Raw genomic sequence first — 19978 nt, 5'->3', positions numbered from 1 at the left:
TGGGAGAAATAGCTGCCGGCAGAACAGTTATTGGGAAGGTGTGCAGCCTGAGGCGCCCGGCCCTTAGTGGGCGATGTTGTAGGCTTCTAGTAGTACTCTGGGTGTTAGAAGTCTTCTATCATGTGATACGATCCCACTTCCACACGTGACACACATCTCATCCAGCTATTGATTAACTCCAGTGAGGTTGCTTTGTACTATTGTCCAGCACAGCACTGGTTAAGCCCTGCATACTGATTGGCTGCTTCCAACCAGGGCGGATTCCTCTGTAGTCCAGGCAACGCTTCTCCTTGTTACCGTGGCTACTCAGGTTCTGGAATCTAGCCGGATCACCAATCCCTGGCTAGCTGTCGTCACACTGCGGGCGTCCAATGGCGTCTGCGCCGGGGAGACTGTTGCTAGGAAGGATTGTCGGCCCGGCTGCATGTATAGAGATAAATATATCTCCATGTAAGCGGAGAAGCCCTCAGCCAATCCGTGTGCCCCCTGTAGCCCTGCCCGGGCATGTCTGCCGCCTGCCTGATACTGGCACAGGGAGGAGCCTGAGCACGGGGGATACTGGGGGATACTGGGGAGCCGGCCATATGGTCTGCACCAGCAACTCTCCTCCTCATTCACTGCCAGAGAACTGTGCTGCCCTGTGCACGAGGGCGGTATCACACAGGATGGGATTAGATACACGGCTCAGCGGACAGTATCACACAGGATGGGATTAGATACACGGCTCAGCAGACAGTATCACACAGGATGGGATTAGATACAAGGCTCAGCAGTCAGTATCACACAGGATAGGATTAGATACACGGCTCAGCAGACAGTAGCACACAGGATGGGATTAGATGCACAGTATTGCACATGAGAGGATTAGATGCAGTAAAAGAGCAAGCCATCCTCTGCCCAAACTGTCTCCACTTCAGCCTAGTCACATCCATTTCACGGGCTTGTGCACACTGGCTCGGGATCACACAGGATAGGCTTACAGTACACACTGAGTCTTTGGCTGTGAATACATGCTGGGAGTTGTAGTTCTGCACTGCCATAGGCTGGTACTACTGCTCTGTCCCCTGCACTCTGCGGTAGCGCACGTCAGGGACTATTGCATCTGGCTACGAGAAGCGTCCTCCGTTTGCTCAGTCGGAGCCATGTTGCGGGTCTTGCTGTACAGCACAGAATAACAGGGAGACGTTGGGATCACAAAGGCTTAGTGCTGGAGTGGCTCTTTTATAATCCACCTATACGACATTAGTTATTATTTTGCCTCCTGGAAAGCTGAGGCTTATGCTGCCGGTGCTGCTCACGCTGTTGATGGCAGCCATCGAGCCGGGCGCTCCAGTACCGTAGTGTATTTAGTTTTATAACCTCCTCATTCATAAGAAGTTTTGTAACCTCCTCCTTGCATAACACTACACAGGCTGTTGTTTCCACCTCACCCCATTATGTATCTTTCTGTGTCACCCATCCCCCACCGCTTATGTGTATATACGCTGTATCTTCCTGCCCCTGTTTCCCACCTGCGCACCATTGGTACCTTTTTTTTTTTTTTACGTTGTGGTCACTAACTTCGGGTAAGAGACAAACCGCACTGTAGGGGAAATGCACCAGATCGTGCTTGCCCACGTTTTGCTTCTTTCGTTCTTCATATTGTTGGCTAAACGTACAGGTGGTGGCCATGGTGAGCTCTGTCCATGGTGGACAACAGATTTCTCCCCACTGCCCCTTTCACCTCAACACTCGGCTCAGCGGACAGGTATCCCGACTTCCCCTTTCAATACTCATGAATATTTGACTCGACTGACAGTCATCTTTCACAACTCCTCCATACATATGAGCACTCGCCTCGGTTGCAATCCTTCTCTCTAGACTCCTCCATACACGTGAGCGTTTGGTGGTGATCTTCTCCTTCCGCCTCCTCCATACACGTGAGCGCTTGGTAGAGATCTTCTCCTTCCGCCTCCTCCATACACGTGAGCGCTTGGTGGAGATCTTCTCCTTCCGACTCCTCCATACACGTGAGCGCTTGGTGGAGATCTTCTCCTCCCGACTCCTCCATACATATGAGCGCTTGGTAGAGATCTTCTCCTTCCGCCTCCTCCATACACGTGAGCGCTTGGTGGAGATCTTCTCCTCCCGACTGCTCCATACACGTGAGCGCTTTGTGGAGATCTTCTCCTTCCGACTCCTCCATACACGTGAGCGCTTGGTGGAGATCTTCTCCTCCCGACTCCTCCATACATATGAGCGCTTGGTGGAGATCTTCTCCCTCCGACTCCTCCATACACGTGACCGCTTGGTGGAGATCTTCTCCTTCCGACTCTTCCATGCACATGAGTGCTTGGTGGAGATCTTCTCCTCCCGACTCCTCCATACACGTGAGCGCTTGGTGGAGATCCCCTGATTACCCCTGATGTTGGCAATGGAGAAATTACTTTCTCTGTCTCCTCTGCATCTGTGATGCGAGGGAATCTGAGCACAGTGCACTGACACTTGGCCGAATGTAACTTGCATACTGGGCCCCGATTTTCTTGTACAAGAGAACATATGCCTGTGTGACCCTGGCCTTAGGCTTCTTTCACACTTCAGTTGTTTGGCATCAGTCTGCTCCGACATAGTGACGGATCTGTCACAGTTGTTGAGAAAACGGTTCTAACGGATCCGTTTTTTTAACGGATCCGTTACTTGGGGGTTGTCTGGGAAAAGAATCTACTTTTTGGCGCATGCGCAATTGAAAAAGCGGATTGGGGCGACCGTTATAATGTCCATCAATGTCTAGATGATGTCCGCCAAATCTCGACGGATCCGTCACATAGCGGATGGAACGGATGACCATCCGCCACAATCCGTCGCTAATGTATGTCTATGGAAAAATAGCGGATCCGCCCCCAAAAAAATGGCGGATCCACTTTTGAGGAAAATGGCGGTTTCAGACTGACGCCAAAAGACTGAAGTGTGAAAGAGGCCTTAGACTGCAAGTTGCACCCTCTTGTTCTGCTTTTTGCTCTTATCGGGGTCAAATGTTGTTAATGCTCAAGATGGTAACAATGTCTATTAAACGTATATTTAGCCAATGAGATTTAGTAGAGTTTTCAGGGGTGGTCCAAATGTGGCAAATTTTTTTTTCAAGAAATTTCATGTAGCTTAAAATCAGTTTCATTAATCTGAATGGGTTTGACTTGGTGGCCTCCTAGTAAAGTAGGAATGGAGTCCTGGACAAGCAGGTGTTAACCTTGTTCCTTGCTCCCATCTAGATTCCGATGTTTGTTGACAGCCGCTGATTTTGTTGTTTTGCATATAATCAAATGTGTATAAGGACAATTGTTGTGATGTGGTTTTTGCTTGTATTAGGCTATGGCTAGACAGTGAAATGTGTATATAATACTTTGGGGGGAAAAAAGATGCTGCAAACTAAGACTAGAAGGATTTGCGCAAGCAGACTTATCCTGCCGAGTTCCTACAATAACTATGTGCAAGTGTACCTAGAAAAACTGAACGTTAAGGCCGGTCACACCAAATATTGATGGGAGTTTAGATTTCGTTTTTGCTCACGAAGTCTGCATTTCTTTTAAGGTAAACTATTAACACTTACATTTTTTACACAATTCTTACTTTACATCATTTTTTTTTTCCGCACCTGCCTTGGTTCTTATTCATTGTGGGTAGAAAATTTTTTAGGAAAATCTTCCAAACCTTCGACTTTTCCTAAATTTTATAATATAACTGTAATATTAGAGATCACATCAGCAGCAACGTCTCCCAACCAAATCGGTTGCGTTTCTTCAGAAAGTCTTGTTTGCGTCTTGGGCTTCTCCATGGCCTGTCATTGGTTACTTCTAAAGTTCTCAAACGATCTTGTTGCTCCTCGTCTTTCAGGTTTAAAGCAAAATTGAGCCGAGCGACTGACAGAGCCTCCATCTGATCATCGGCATGACAACTTTGGAGTTGTGATCCACTTGATTGGTTTTTGTACCCACCCCTGGTCTTCTAAGCTGTTAAAGGAGTCACTAATTACTTATTTTTCTTTAAATCTCTTTATTATATAGCTTTCACAGTCTTCACAACATTTAAGGTACCGTCACACTTAGCGACGCTGCAGCGATACCGACAACGATCCGGATCGCTGCAGCGTCGCTGTTTGGTCGCTGGAGAGCTGTCACACAGACAGCTCTCCAGCGACCAACGATGCCGGTAACCAGGGTAAACATCGGGTAACTAAGCGCAGGGCCGCGCTTAGTAACCCGATGTTTACCCTGGTTACCATCCTAAAAGTAAAAAAAAACAAACAGTACATACTTACCTACAGCCGTCTGTCCTCCAGCGCTGTGCTCTGCACTCCTCCTGTACTGGCTGTGAGCACAGCGGCTGGAAAGCAGAGCGGTGACGTCACCGCTGTGCTTTCCGGCTGACCAACACTCACAGCCAGAGCAGGAGGAGTGCAGAGCACAGCGCTGGAGGACAGACGGCTGTAGGTAAGTATGTAGTGTTTGTTTTTTTTTTACTTTTAGGATGGTAACCAGGGTAAACATCGGGTTACTAAGCGCGGCCCTGCGCTTAGTTACCCGATGTTTACCCTGGTTACCAGTGAAGACATCGCTGAATCGGTGTCACACACGCCGATTCAGCGATGTCTACGGGGAGTCCAGCGACCAAATAAAGTTCTGGACTTTCTTCCCCTACCAGCGACAGCACAGCAGGGGCCTGATCGCTGCTGCCTGTCACACTGGACGATATCGCTAGCAAGGACGCTGCAACGTCACGGATCGCTAGCGATATCGTCTAGTGTGACGGTACCTTTACAGAGGGGGAAAAAAAAGATAAAGTTCCAGCCTAAGTCATTTGTGTTTTGTAAAATGTTTATGAAATGTTTTTGGTTTGTTTTGGTCAATACTTCGCTTATTTGATTTTTGGTTTCATGAGCCAACATTTAAGTTAAAAGGTGTAATTTATTTCTTTTTCTGTTTGTTTACTATAGGGTTTTCTCGTCTTTAACTTTATAGCTTATGGCCCCAATTCATAAAGAAGGGTTTTTTTGTGTTTTTTTTTTTTTTTTTATACCAAAATTATGGAAATCAAACTTATTTACAGTAATGGCCAAAAGTATTGACACCCCTGCAATTTTGTCAGATAATACTTAGTTTCTTCCTGAAAATGATTGCAATCACTAATTCTTTGGTATTATCTTTATTTAATTTGTCTTAAATGAAAAAACACAAAAGAGAATGAAGCAAAATATTGATAATTTCACACAAAACTCCAAAAATGGGCCAGACAAAAGTATTGGCACCCTCAGCCTAAGGCCGGGATCACACATGCGAGAAATATGTCCGAGTCTCGCATGGTAATACCCGGCATTGCCGCCGTCTCTCTGGAGCGGAGCGTGCGGCTGCATGTATTGCTATGCGGCCGCACTCTCCGCCCCTGAGTGACAGCGGAAATGCCGGGTATTACCATGCGAGACTCGGACGTATTTCTCGCATGTGTGATCCCGGCCTAATACTTGGTTGCACAACCTTTAGCCAAAATAACTGCGACCAACCACTTCCGGTAACCATCGATGAGTTTCTTACAATGCTCTGCTGGAATATTAGACCATTCTTCTTTGGCAAATTGCTCCAGGTCCCTGATATTTGAAGGGGGCCTTCTCCAAAAAGCCGTTAGATCTCTCCACAGGTGTTCTATGGGATTCAGGTCTGGACTCATTGCTGGCCACCTTAGAAGTCTCCAGTGCTTTCTCTCAAACCATTTTCTAGTGCTTTTTGAAGTGTGTTTTGGGTCATTGTCCTGCTGGAATGTAGAAAAGCCGCGGAGACACCATCATGTGTTTCTCAACGCAAGCAATAAATAGCCAGGTCTTTCACCGGGAAGGAACAACCACGGGAAGGGCAGCATCCAAAAAGGAAAACCACCTATGCCAAAACATGGTATCATCCACAGACAGCTGTTTCGGGGTATTTGCCCCTCATCAGTGTGGAGCTGGCTATTAGGAGCAGTGCCTAGTAAAAGGACTATAAACATAAGGATGAATGACCTCGGACCAGGTCTTCCAACACTGCATTGAGAAACACGTGATGGTGTCTCCGCGGTGCTGGATGTTTTGATCTCCCCGAGGTCATTCATCCTTTTGTTTGAAGTCCTTTTACTAGGCACTGCTTCTAATAGCCAGTTTCCTACTCCACACTGATGAGGGGCAAATACCCCGAGACAGCTGTCTGTGGATGGATACAATGTTTTGGCATAGGTGATTTTCCTTTTTGGATGCTGCCCTTCCCATGGTTGTTCCTTCCCGGTGAAAGACCTGGCTATTTATTGCTTGCGTTGAGAAACACGTGATGGTGTCTCCGCGGCTTTTCTACATGCATTTGCATATTTCCCATAAGAGATGGGGGCAGTGTTCTAGATCACTACTTTGAGAAATACGTGATGGTGTCTCCGTGGTGTTGGATGTTTTGATCTCCCCGAGGTCATTCATCCTTTTGTTTATTGTCCTGCTGGAAGACCCGTGACCTCTGAGGGAGACCCAGCTTTCTCACACTAGGCCCTACATTATGTTGCAAAATTTGTTGGTAGTCTTCAGACTTCATATAGCCATGCACACGGTCAAGCAGTCCAGTGCCAGAGGCAGCAAAGCAACCCCAAAACATCAGGGAACCTCCACCATGTTTGACTGTAGGGACCATGTTCTTTTCTTTGAATGCCTCTTTTTTCTCTCCTGTAAACTCTATGTTGATGCCTTTGCCCAAAAAGCTCTACTCTTGTCTCATCTGACCACAGAACATTCTTCCAAAACGTTTTAGGCTTTTTCAGGTAAGTTTTGGCAAACTCCAGCCTGACTTTTTTTTAGTCTCAGGGTAAGTGGGGTCTTCCTGGGTCTCCTGCCATACAGTCCCTTTTCATTCAGATGCCGACGGACAGTACGGGTTGACACTGTTGTACCCTCGGACTGCAGGGCAGCTTGAACTTGTTTGGATGTTAGTCGAGGTTCTTTATCCAACATCCGCACAATCTTGCGTTGAAATCTCTTGTCAATTTTTATTTTCCGTCCACATCTAGGGAGGTTAGCCACAGTACCATGGGCTTTAAACTTCTTGATGACACTGCGCATGGTAGACAAAGGAACATTCAGGTCTTTGGAGATGGACTTGTAGACTTGAGATTGCTCATGCTTCCTCACAATTTGGTTTCTCAAGTCCTCCGACAGTTCTTTGGTCTTCTTTCTTTTCTCCATGCTTAATGTGGTACACACAAGGACACAGGACAGAGGTTGAATCAACTTTAATTCATGTCAACTGGCTGCAAGTGTGATTTAGTTATTGCCAACACCTGTTAGGTGCCACAGGTAAGTTACAGGTGCTGTTAATTACACAAATTAGAGAAGCATCACATGACTTTTCGAAAAGTGCCAATACTTTTGTCCACCCCCTTTTTATGTTTGGTGTGGAATTTATATCCAATTTGGCTTTAGGACAATTCTGTGTTTTTTCATTCAAGACAAATTAAATGAAGATAATAAAGAATTTGTGTTTGCAATCATTTTCAGGAAGAAAATGAGTATTATCTGGGGTGTCAATACTTTTGGCCACAACTGTAAATGTTGCTGAAATTTTTTTCACAAGCTTTTCCGTTTTACTCTAGTCTTGGCTTGCTCTGCAAATGCTTCAAAAAGTAGTCAGAGCTTGGATAGAGTCCCAGCACACCTGAAAAACACAACCTATGCCTCCAAAGGGTGTTACAAGTTTTTTTTTCTCTTCAGGTCCTTTATTACCCATCTTTCTAATGTTTTGGCTTTATACCTTAATCGTTAAACCTGAAGTCCTTTTCAAGGCCTTATTCATTGCTGAACAATAACAACCTGCAATGTTTCTACGTTGAGACCGGTCCAAGTCGCTGATGATACCAGTATCCGTCTTGCTTATGTCGTTGGGCTTCTCGGTGGCCTGTCTGCAGTTTCTATAAAGTTCTCAAACTATCTTGTCAATTGCCATTCTTTTCCATCCAACCTCCTGAGCAGAACGATCTCTTCTCTAATGAGCCAGATCTTTAACATTTCCAGAGTAAGACGAAGCTTCTTCGCTTTATGAAAAAAGTTTACGTTTGACATTATTTGGTCAACCATCTGCTTGAATGATTTCGTTTTTCTCCACGGTCATTTCAAGCTTTAACATCAAAATTCCAAGGCGTTGCTAACTTTATTTTTGAAGCTCCTTTTGTTACCCAGTTTATTGATGTTGAGTTTTATGGCTTTACTCAACATGAGCCTTTCTTAAGGCGTTATTTATTGAGAAATTGTATGTGGGGTTCAAGTCTTGAAATCGCTTTGACTCCTTTTGACCATATCTCTGGCGTTCCTTAAGTCTCCTTTTGAGTATGCGTCTCTGGTTTCTATCTTATTTGCTCTGGTCCTTTCCCGTCAAGTTTCCCAGAGCACAACTATCTTCTCTTATGAAACAGATTTTCAGTTAATATTTCCAAAGTAAGATAAAGCTTTGCAGCAGAAAACAATTGCCATAATTTGCTCAGCCGTCTGTTCGATTTTTAGTTTCTCTCCATAGTTTTCTCAAAAGGTGTCACGAGCACCAAAATTCGAAGGCGCCAACACTTCTGCTTCCTTATCACAGTCTTTTGATTTTCGGTTTTATAGACTCATCAATAAATATGAAACCCTTATTAATTGCAAAGAATGTATGCATTCGAGCATCGATGTATATGCAAAACAATAAGTTGCCGTGTTTCTAGATTCAAACTTTTCAATGCAGCCTTTGTGTGCCCCAGCAAACTAAATATGTTAACAAGCTTCTTTTTGCCGATTTGACGTCAATGCAGCTAAGCCTTGGAAATGTAAAATCAAACTATTGTTTGAGGTTGACTGATGTATAGCGAGAAGGGACTTGCTGGGGTGATAATTTGGTGTGTCCAGCGGTTCAAGAAGCCATTATTCCTGCTATTGCATGAAGCCTCTTCTCGACCCAGGAGGAGGGACATTGCAATGATCGATCTTCTCAATAAAAGGTAACCAAAGGGCTCCTAGAAATGCACGCTATAATTTTCTTAATGGGGTTACCAAAGCTCTTAAACGGCAGCAATGCAATAGCTCAGAGCTCTTGCTAAATATGTTGTGCCATCTAAATAAAGGCATCGAAAGCCTTCACCCAGGTGTCAACAGTGTGCTGCAATTTTACTTTTTAAAGAGGTTCCATATTGATAGGATTAGTGACAGGAGAGAGGTGTGTGTCATACGTGCAAATTAAAAGTAATATATTTGGTTTCGGATTTTTAAAAAACTGACCCGGAGGAATGGGGGGTTCAGTTGGATGTGGAAGGGTATTGTTTGTATAGAATAGATGTCAGGTCTACTCTGGAGAGCAAAACAATTTGGAACATGTTCATTAGAAGTGAAGGCATTTATGTACACCGCTGATAGATTAGCCATGTCTTTATGGTGTATCCTCGTCGTACACTACAGACAAGTCTAATCTATTGGGGATAACGTTTACCTCTATCTTTATTTTATAAGTCTCAGTAAACAACTACTTTTCAACTACATTGAAACAAATGTTACCTATAACGAGTGTCAAATTTGGGGTCCAACCAGTGACTGTTAACGTGACCCTTCGCCCCTTTCACAAGAGATTGTTTCTACGCTTTTGATCGTATTACCGTTTCACCTGATAGCCCCCTTTATCAGCTGTCCACACAGGATAGGTGATAACGTACTGACTTTGGGGGCTGACCACTGGGACCCACAATTGGCAGAAAGGGCGACTTTTATTCCCACTATATTGGAACGGCAGTACGCATGCTCAACAGCCACTCCATTCATTCCCTATAGGGTTGCACTTGGCTTTTTTCTGGCAGCTGTATAGGGAATGAGTGCAGTGGTGGTCGGCCTGTTGCCCTGTTTTCACTACAACTCCTTTTTATACAATTTGTTTACCTCTTAAAAGAAATGTGACTTCATGTAATATACATGAAGCCTGACCAAGGAGGAGTAGATGGGGATAACTACTTCACATGATCTAGACTCTATGCTTCTCTTAAAACATCCTAGAACTGTTTGCCTTTTTTGCTGCTGCATCGCACTGTTGACTCAGGTGAAGTCTGTGATCTATTGGTATACCCAAGTCTTTTTCACACGTACTGTGGCTTAGTTCTAATCCTCCCATCCTAGAGATGTAATTTTCGTTTTACTTGCCCAGATGTAGAGTCTTGCATTTCTCCCTATTAAATACCATTCTATTAGTCGTTGCCCATTGTTCAAGCTTATCTACATCCTTCTGAATCCTTTCTGTCTTCTCTATCACTCCTAGCTTTGCAAATTGATCAGCTTACATTTAGTTCCCTTATCTAGATCATTTATAAAAATGTTGAACACTGGGGCCAGGACAGGGCCTTGTGGTACCCCACTTGAAACACTCTTCCAATTGGACGTGCAACCATTTATTACCACTCTGAGTATGATCACTGGGCAAGTTATGAATCCACTTAACCGAAGCCTTGTCAATCCCATACGTGGTCCTTTTATCAATAAGGATAGTATGAAATACTTTATCAAATGCTTTCCTGAAGGCAAGATATTCTATATCTACCGCATTTCCCTGATCCACCCAGTCAGTGATTCCATCATTCAAAGAAATTAGATTAGTCTGGCATGACTTGTTCGCTACAAACCCATGCTGGCTCTGGTTAATTACTGTATTTTTATTTAGTTCATGTAAAAGGGTCTTTATGTGGTCATCAATCAACTTGTTAGAGCCGAAAATTGCTCATTACTGGCCAAAATCTGCCAGTCTAAACACACATCAACTCTGGACAAGTGACGTATATACAGTATTACTTCTATTTTGGTGTAAATTACACCTATATATAGACTGTTGGGTTGCATTTACAAATGAATCTATAAAATGTGTCTTCTCATTTTCATTTTTTGGTAATGAAACTAGACCACATTTTGTGGTGGAGATGATGAAATGCACATAAGTTAAGAAATAAGAGTAAGTATGAATCAGTAGAAGTCTGAATTCGAGGTAAGATGGTTTGGTTAGGCTGTAAAACTACGCCTTCAAGGAAAGCTGTCATGTAAATATGTTCATGTCCTTAAGCAGTGGAGGAAAATACGATTTTGCTGGTAATCTCTAAAAATAATTCCTAGAAGTATGTTTATATGTTTATGACCGTGAGTTTCAAAGGCATAGTTAAAGGAAAGCTGTCATCAGAAAATGACCTATTGTTTTTGCATTACGTGTTTTTTTTTTTTTTAACCACTGATTTTCATCATCTGAAGACATCACTTTCATCAACATAAAGGGAAAGATTAATTTTGACCTGTTTTGCTTTAGACCCCCGAAAAGTATGTACAGTAGTACGTAGCATGGGGGTCCAATAGAATTCACCATTCTGTGTTCGGTCATGGCCGACATTGGTCTGTCATCTCCGCAACCCTTGGAGAACATAAAAAAGTTTGCATGCCGAAGGCTGCAGTCAAACTGAGAGCATTGCAAGGTGGAAAAACATCTGCCCTGCACATGAGGAATAAAAAAACACTAGCGTTGCCCGACCTAAGACCACTCCTGATGATGAATTTTGTTCACAGCAGTGGACTTGAGGTTCAGGAAAGGTACAGATGTCAGGAATATAGTCTGTGTAGTCTTCATCTGCTCACTGGATGCTTTGTGTCTGATAAACCACAGCTGCCCGTAGATTTAGAATATTTCTGTGACAGCCCCCAGAGGCGGAATGTGCTGACAACAAGCTAATCGTCTACGGCCAGTTGTCTGCGTTTGATGACTGCTCTTAAATGCCCTCAAAGGGTATATTTCATACTAGGAGTGTTTTGAATTTTTTTTTTTTTGCGGGTGAAGTCACGCAACATCAAGTTGCATAGCAAAATATGTTACACCAAAGTTGTGTGACTAGTTTAGTCGTCAACTCGTGGTTTAGGATTTGCAGTACTATAAGGCCTCTTTATTATTATTATTATTTATTATTATTTATTGTTATAGCGCCATTTATTCCATGGCGCTTTACATGTGAGGAGGGGTATACATAATAAAAACAAGTACAATAATCTTAAACAATACAAGTCATAACTGGTACAGGAGGAGTGAGGACCCTGCCCGCGAAGGCTCACAATCTACAAGGGATGGGTGAGAATACAGTAGGTGAGGGTAGAGCTGGTCATGCAGCGGTTTGGTCGATCGGTGGTTACTGCAGGTTACCACCTTTCACACATCCGTTGTTTAGAATCAGTCACAATCCGACATTTTTAGAAAAAAACGGATCCAGCAGCGTTTTTTTTCCCCATGTATTAGCGATGGATTGTGACAGATGGCCTTCCGCTTCATCCGTCAAACGACTGATCCGTAGTAAAGTCGTCCGTCGGACAGAGACAACGTACATACTAACTGTTTTTGTGTACGTTGAAAAGACTCAGAGCGACGAATCCTGCGGCGTCCGTTTTTGGCTATAATAGAAGCCTATGGGCGCAGGATCCGTCGCTGTCCGTCAGAAGACTGATTCCAGTGACGAATTCCGTTTTTTTGCAACCGAGCATGCCCGGAAGCATTTTTCCTTTCAGTAAAATTGCTCTTTCTTTCTTTCTTTCAATCCGGCTGCAACTACTTCAACAGATCAGTCAAAAAAACGGATCCAGCGCATCAGTTTTTTACAATCTACACAGGATCCGTCTTTTCAAGACTGACGGACTGTGACTGATTCTAAAAAACGGATGTGTGAAAGAGGCCTTTTATATGACGCACTTTTGATTCCCCCCCCCCACCCCCCAAAATTAGGGGGAAAATGGAGGGATCTTATAAATTGAACACTGTTCTTAGCGGGTGGTACGGCAGCGAGCAGTAGCCCTGAGGTGGCGGCCGCCATTCTTCTTCCTGGGTCTGGCTTCTCACTCGGCGCAGATGGAGGAAAGCCGAGATCTCCATCCATCACTGCCTCTAGGCGATGTCTCCAGGAAAATGGCTGCGCATGTGGCGCAGATGGAGATCTTGGGAGATGAGATCTCAGCACCAAGATCTCAATCTGCACATGTGCCGTCCCGGCAGCCATTTTCCCGGAGTCCACAGCATAGTAAACAGTGCAGGGGGCTCTGGGCTTTCCCAAAATGTTGACGGAGCTCCCACTCTACCGAACACCCGCAGCGCCACTCATGCCTCCTTCAGGAGCGACCCTGGGACCCTGCTCCACCGAACACACGCAGCATCGCACATCCGAACACCCCTTTGTCCCAGTCTGGGGTCCGCAGCTTTGCCCCACACCTGCTTCCGCCAGCAACGACCCTGGGACCCTGCTTCACCACAGCCACCACCCCCCGTAAGCAATAAGATGCCTGGATTGTAAGAAGCACCACCATTTTAGTTAAAAAAAAAAATGTATTTTTCTCCTCAAAATTTGGGGTGCGTCTTTTAAACCGCAAAATATGGTATACATAGTGGAAGAGTTATACAATGCTCTCCCACCTTTTAAATGACTGATTGGAGGGGCCTAGGAGCAATATCTATCACAAAGTTTCTGGGAGGTGGGAACCTGACAAGTAAAATGGGATTGTCCAAAGTTTTCAGGAGTCTTTTACAGTCCCTCCTTGCTTTGATCTCTGCAGTTTCCATTACAGATTATTTTCATCCCACAGCTGGATAGGCCAAGAATCAGTAATTCGGGCAAATCTAAAGGGACACCCATCAATGCTGCATTATAACACTAAGGCTAGAGAGGCACAGTGACCGGGTACGGGTGACAATATTAGTCCTCAGACAACTTGTGCAATAAATGTAAAATAAAAAGTTGCTGGCCAGTTGGAGTCTCAAACGACTTCAATTGCGATCTGAGGGCAAAGTTGTGTGCAACTCCAAAATCCAACAGGCCGGAAATGTTGCGATGAAGCACAAGTGCAAGCAGAGCCCGAAGTGTCTTACTTTGGCCTCAATCGCTTTGAGGATTTGGACTGAAGCTCCAGGGTTGGACTTTCTTACAAAGTCACATCGTGGCCCTCTACGCCAAAGTGTAAGTCCATATCTGCCGCCGATACGACCAAGAATTTGCAACACTACCACCTAGCAACTGACGCAAAATTCCACCATGGAGAACGGCTCCAACTCTGAGCGTGGGTGAACGTGTCCTCCATTCTCTGGCTCCTGGTGGTCGTGCCTTTGTATATCCGTGTGTACGGAGTGTATACGCTTAGTATGAGAGCGCCAGCTGTCCTGATAATTCCAGCAAATCTCCGCTTATTCCTTGTAGAACAACATTTACTATACGCGCAGAGCGGTTGTATGGCCCCCTCCGTCCTCACATCTGCACACCTCAGACTCCCCCTTCCCTCACACCTCTGGCTGCTCAGGAGGGGAGGTCAGGGCTGGGGAGGGAGGGAGGTGCGGTATGAGGGGTGAGGTGAGGACACATTCCAGATGTTATGTAATAAGCAGGAGAGAGGGGACTGGGCCGGGAGCCAGAACCTTACAGGGCTGTGCGCGGCCCCAGTATATGCCTGGATGTACCCTGGGTGATCTACCGCCTGACAGAGGGCGCCCCCCTGCCTGCTGCTGCCACCCCCCTACCTGCCTACTGCCCCCCTGCTGCTGCCGCCCCCTACCTGCTGCTGCCCCCCCTGCCTGTTGGTGCCCCCCCTACCTGCTGGCGCCCCCTGCCTGCTGCCCTTCCATTGTCCCTGCCTGCTCTGCAATCATGTCTGTGTTGATCCTGAAGGTGTGGCCTCCCACGGGTTACACCCTCCAAACACGGGTGTGTTACACATCAGACAGGTTGTCACATGGCTACAGAACAGCTTCACAGGACTGGGTCACTGTGTCACCCTGCAAGAGGATAGGGCTGCTACCTGTATCACCCTGCAGGGGGAGGAGACTCGTGGTTCCTTCAGTCTGTATCGCCCTGCAGGGGGAGGAGACTTGTTGTGGTTCCCTCAGTCTGTATCGCCCTGCAGGGGGAGGAGACTCGTGGTTCCTTCAGTCTGTATCGCCCTGCAGGGGGAGGAGACTCGTGGCTCCTTCAGTCTGTATCACCCTGCAGGGGGAGGAGACTTGTTGTGGTTCCCTCAGTCTGTATCACCCTGCAGGGGGAGGAGACTCGTGGTTCCCTCAGTCTATCGCCCTGCAGGGGGAGGAGACTCGTGGTTCCTTCAGTCTGTATCCCCCTGCAGGGGGAGGAGACTCGTGGCTCCTTCAGTCTGTGTCACCCTGCAGGGGGAGGAGACTCATTGTGGCTCCTTCAGTCTGTATCACCCTGCAGGGGGAGGAGACTCATTGTGGCTCCTTCAGTCTGTATCACCCTGCAGGGGGAGGAGACTCATTGTGGCTCCTTCAGTCTGTGTCACCCTGCAGGGGGAGGAGACTCATTGTGGCTCCTTCAGTCTGTATCACCCTGCAGGGGGAGGAGACTCATTGTGGCTCCTTCAGTCACCCTGTGCAGCCTCGCAGCTCCCTCTTGTGACCCGGCTGAGGGCGGGGCTGGTGTCCCTGGAGCCGGGCAGGAAGTCCAGGCACAGGATGTCAGGGAGGACAGGCTGGAGGGGGCTGTGATAGGAGAGGAGGGATGGGGCGGTGAGAGCGAGGCTGGTGTTCCGGAGGGGAGGAGGAGTGGAGACACAGGCTGGGGGAGGGGAGCTTTCTTTGTTTGAATACAGACTGGAAAAAAAGAGAGAGAAAGAGACAGAGTGAAAGAAGAGAGAGAGGGGCAGATAGACAGCCGGGCACGGGCACTATACCCCGCTGTACGGCACAGGCTCTCCGCTCCACTGCACGGTACCAGTGACCGCAGCCGCTCCGGGAGGGGACGTCACTCTCCGCCGGACTTTGGGGGATTACTGTGCCGTGTCTGGACGGAAGGAGAGATGAGGGGTGATCGCTAGAAAAGGACACATGAAGGTAAGAGGCTGAGCCCCAGCTGTGGGCATGTGCGGGGCGCAGAGACCGGCGCCGGCTGCAACTTCACACACAGCGGGGATTTAAATGCCGGGGTTTAAAGGGACCAGCAGTGTGCAGAGCGCCGCCGCCGATCAGCCGCCGGGTCTGCTCCACACACAGGGTTAATGTGGCGATATGGTGGGGAGCCGGGCTGGATTCCGTTGTGCGGGGGGTTAAGCTGTTTTTAATGCTGGATGCCTGGAACTCTGGAGGACTGAAAGGGTTAATGTCTTGTAGTAGTGATCACAGCGCCCGGCGTGCGGGGTACACATACTGATGGGCTGCACACGGGCAGTGCGAGCAGCAGGACAGCAGAGCACCACGGGGGGGCAGAAGGACATGCAGTGCTTGTACTGCAGGAGGGCATGCAGTGTCCAGGGGCAGGAGGGCATGCAGTGCCTGGGTGCAGTGTAGTTGACATGCAGTGACTGGGTGCAGTGTAATGACATGCAGTGACTGGGTGCAGTGTAGATGACATGCAGTGACTGGGTGCAGTGTAATGACATGCAGTGCCTGGGTGCAGTGTAGTTGACATGCAGTGACTGGGTGCAGTGTAATGACATGCAGTGACTGGGTGCAGTGTAATGACATGCAGTGACTGGGTGCAGTGTAATGACATGCAGTGACTGGGTGCAGTGTAATGACGTGCAGTGCCTGGGTGCAGTGTAATGACGTGCAGTGCCTGGGTGCAGTGTAATGACGTGCAGTGCCTGGGTGCAGTGTAATGACGTGCAGTGACTGGGTGCAGTGTAATGACATGCAGTGCCTGGGTGCAGTGTAATGACGTGCAGTGCCTGGGTGCAGTGTAATGACGTGCAGTGCCTGGGTGCAGTGTAATGACGTGCAGTGCCTGGGTGCAGTGTAATGACATGCAGTGACTGGGTGCAGTGTAATGACGTGCAGTGCCTGGGTGCAGTGTAATGACGTGCAGTGCCTGGGTGCAGTGTAATGACGTGCAGTGCCTGGGTGCAGTGTAATGACGTGCAGTGCCTGGGTGCAGTGTAATGACGTGCAGTGCCTGGGTGCAGTGTAATGACGTGCAGTGACTGGGTGCAGTGTAATGACATGCAGTGCCTGGGTGCAGTGTAATGACATGCAGTGCCTGGGTGCAGTGTAATGACGTGCAGTGCCTGGGTGCAGTGTAATGACGTGCAGTGCCTGGGTGCAGTGTAATGACGTGCAGTGCCTGGGTGCAGTGTAATGACGTGCAGTGCCTGGGTGCAGTGTAATGACGTGCAGTGACTGGGTGCAGTGTAATGACATGCAGTGCCTGGGTGCAGTGTAATGACATGCAGTGACTGGGTGCAGTGTAATGACGTGCAGTGCCTGGGTGCAGTGTAATGACGTGCAGTGCCTGGGTGCAGTGTAATGACGTGCAGTGCCTGGGTGCAGTGTAATGACGTGCAGTGCCTGGGTGCAGTGTAATGACGTGCAGTGCCTGGGTGCAGTGTAATGACATGCAGTGTAATGACATGCAGTGCCTGGGAGCAGTGTAATGACGTACAGTGTAGGTGACATGCAGTGCCTAGGAGCAGTGTAATGACATGCAGTGCCTATTACATGAGTACGGGGTTGCATGTATCCTCTCTTGCAGCATGCAGTGCCTGGGTGCAGTGTAATGACATGCAGTGCCTGGGTGCAGTGTAATGACATGCAGTGCCTGGGTGTAGTGCCTATTACATGAGTACGGGGTTGCATGTATCATCGCATGCAGTGACCTGGGGCAGGGTGATCTCCATTGGTTTGGTGCAATCTGCAGGGATAGGATGACATGCATGCAGTGTGGGGAGGGGACATTGTAGAGGATCAGGAGCGTGCAGGGCTTTAGATGCCCTGTACGGTGACTGATATTGCAGTGCCTTGGTGCAGTGTAGGGGGGGGGGGAGAGTATAACCACTAGTTGCATTGTCAAGGACTGGATAGGTGTAAGGGGCAAGGTGACTTAACAAGAAATCACACTGACCAATGCACCCAACTAAAGTGGACAGGCTGACCTGCTGTGCCCACCGTGTCCGAGGGTCTGCAGTCAGTGAGTGGTGGGGTACAGGGTGTATGAAGATTGGGGGGAGTAGTGATTGCAATACACAGGGGCACGGTGTGTGGCGATGTGCAGCCATTGCCATATGGGCAGCCCCTGTGTGCTTCCAGCTGAGGTATAACCTGGGGAGTGCAGTGATTGCAGTACCAGGAGTCACTGATAAGAGGAGGCTTTTATTAGTGTCACTGCCCTGTGGATCACTCACCTGTGGATGGCACGCCTCTGTATAAGGGTTAATATGCCGTCTGACAGGTCCAGTGACTTTTGCACTGTGCCGTTGCTTCTGGTGACTCTTTAAAGAGCCGGGTGCCAACGTCTACCAATATTGTCTTTGGTCGGGGGCGAGCGTGTATTTGTATGGCACGTTTACTGTGTGTATGATATATACAGAGAGAGAATAGGAGTCAGTTAGAGCTGTTGCAGTGTATATCCCAGTTCTGGCTCTGTGCTAGGTCTATTAAGGGTTAATAGTCCTTGGCACTGGACTAATGCTTGCCAGTGGGGTTCGAGCACCAATATCCAGTGGGACAGGTGTGATGGGCAATGTTAATAAGCCTTGTGACGTGTGGGGAGTGTGCTACTGTGAAGGGTTAATATGCCTCTTCACAGGTGTGGGAGCGCTGTTGTACTATAAAGGGTTAATATGCAGTGAGAAGGGTAGTCAATGGCTGTGACACTATGCAGTGTTACTACTACAGTCTGGTAAATTGGTCCTTGCACACGACGATTACTGTGTCCTAAAGGGTTAACGATCTGCTTGGCAGGTAACATCGCACATAGGGTTAATAGACTTTTACGGAAGGGGTTGATTTGCGGTTTCGGGCTGACTGGTGCATGGAGTGTTTGGTGTAGGGTTAATGCAGGGTGATGGGATTTGCGGGCACCATGAAGGGGTAACATACATAGTGCGGGTAGTACAGAGTATTTCTGAAGTGTGACAGGTGCACGGAGTATGATAAAGGGTTAACATTCGGGGTGAGGGGATTCTGGCGCGTTGCGGGGTCTTGTGAGGGGTTAATGTGCGGGGTGAGCTGTATGGGTGCGGGTTATTTCTGGGGATGGGTGGCAGTTTGTATGTAAAGTGGAAGGAGCACTGCGGTATTAAAGGATTAAAGCGTTAATCAGATTGAGGTATTTTTCCTACTAACGTCCAATTGTCTCTTGGAGAAACCTGTAATTCCGGGTCACTTTATTTCTTTCCTCAGGTTCGGAGCCTTTTTACAGGGTCGATGACCCGTTTCTCGTCCGTAACTTTAGAATCGAAAGGGTTAAAAAATTTTAGTAGGAGGCAGGGCAAAAAATACAATGCAATAATTAGTAAAACTCCAGCAGCCATTGGTGGAGCTGTTGTTTGGGATGACTATTTCCGGTTACAGGGTCACCTAATCGGCGTGCGTTACTGGTCTCCATCCAAATAAAGTTATTGAAAATCAGTCTTTAGTGGGTTATGATGAGACATGGAGAAAACCGTCTGCCGGGTCGGCGGCTCATACTTTGCCAACTGTGTCCGCTGCGCCGTGGGATATGGAAGCTCCATTGTGCTCTGAAACCTGGACAATTGGCGTAAAACTGTGGCATTTGGGCCGATAACTGAGCGGAATCTTCCCAGCTCGCTCGCCACATTTCTCACCAGTTGTAGAGGTCACGAATTTCGGACTTCTACCTACATACCCTTCTGGAAATTGGGGTTAGCTCCACATTTGCCGGTTACTTGACCATTTTCCATATTTTAGGCAGAATTCTTGTTGTTCATCCTCTCATTCCTAAGTCCCACTTCCTGCATTCCCCTTTTCCTCCTGACCTTCACCTTGTTGTGCCCCTTACTTTCCAGGCTTCTCAGTGTCTCTTATATTGGCCAGAGATAAAGGAAATACGTCTCCAGACTCCCAGATATATGGATTCATGCGACACTCCTCTAGAGCACATCTGGCCTGTATTCGGCTAATGGAGCCCTCCGTCCTTCTCGTTGGGTTTTCCAGCTTCCTGTGCTCCTTGTTTTCCGGCCTCCTGTGAGCTTCATTCT

General features: G+C 47.4%; 1 protein-coding gene across 4 annotated transcripts in view; it reads left to right on the top strand.

Annotated features, from left to right (window-relative positions):
- Nucleotides 1-19978, top strand: part of KDM6B (lysine demethylase 6B) — a 120476-nt gene that overhangs the window by 52666 nt on the left and 47832 nt on the right. The window contains exon 1 of one of the 4 annotated variants that reach the window (XM_069767422.1): nt 15641-15878. The exons of 2 other annotated variants lie outside the window; for them this stretch is intronic. The gene's annotated coding sequence lies outside the window, so the exon portion shown is untranslated. Of the gene's footprint in view, nt 1-15640; nt 15879-19978 lie in introns of those variants that run through there. One more of the 4 variants, XM_069767423.1, reaches the window with a different exon arrangement.

The sequence above is a fragment of the Ranitomeya imitator genome, chromosome 4 (genome assembly GCF_032444005.1).
Source record: "Ranitomeya imitator isolate aRanImi1 chromosome 4, aRanImi1.pri, whole genome shotgun sequence".
In the NCBI taxonomy this organism is placed as follows: Eukaryota; Metazoa; Chordata; class Amphibia; order Anura; family Dendrobatidae; genus Ranitomeya; species Ranitomeya imitator.
Note: the sequence above shows the minus strand (reverse complement) of the source record. Positions and strands in the feature narration are given on the sequence as shown.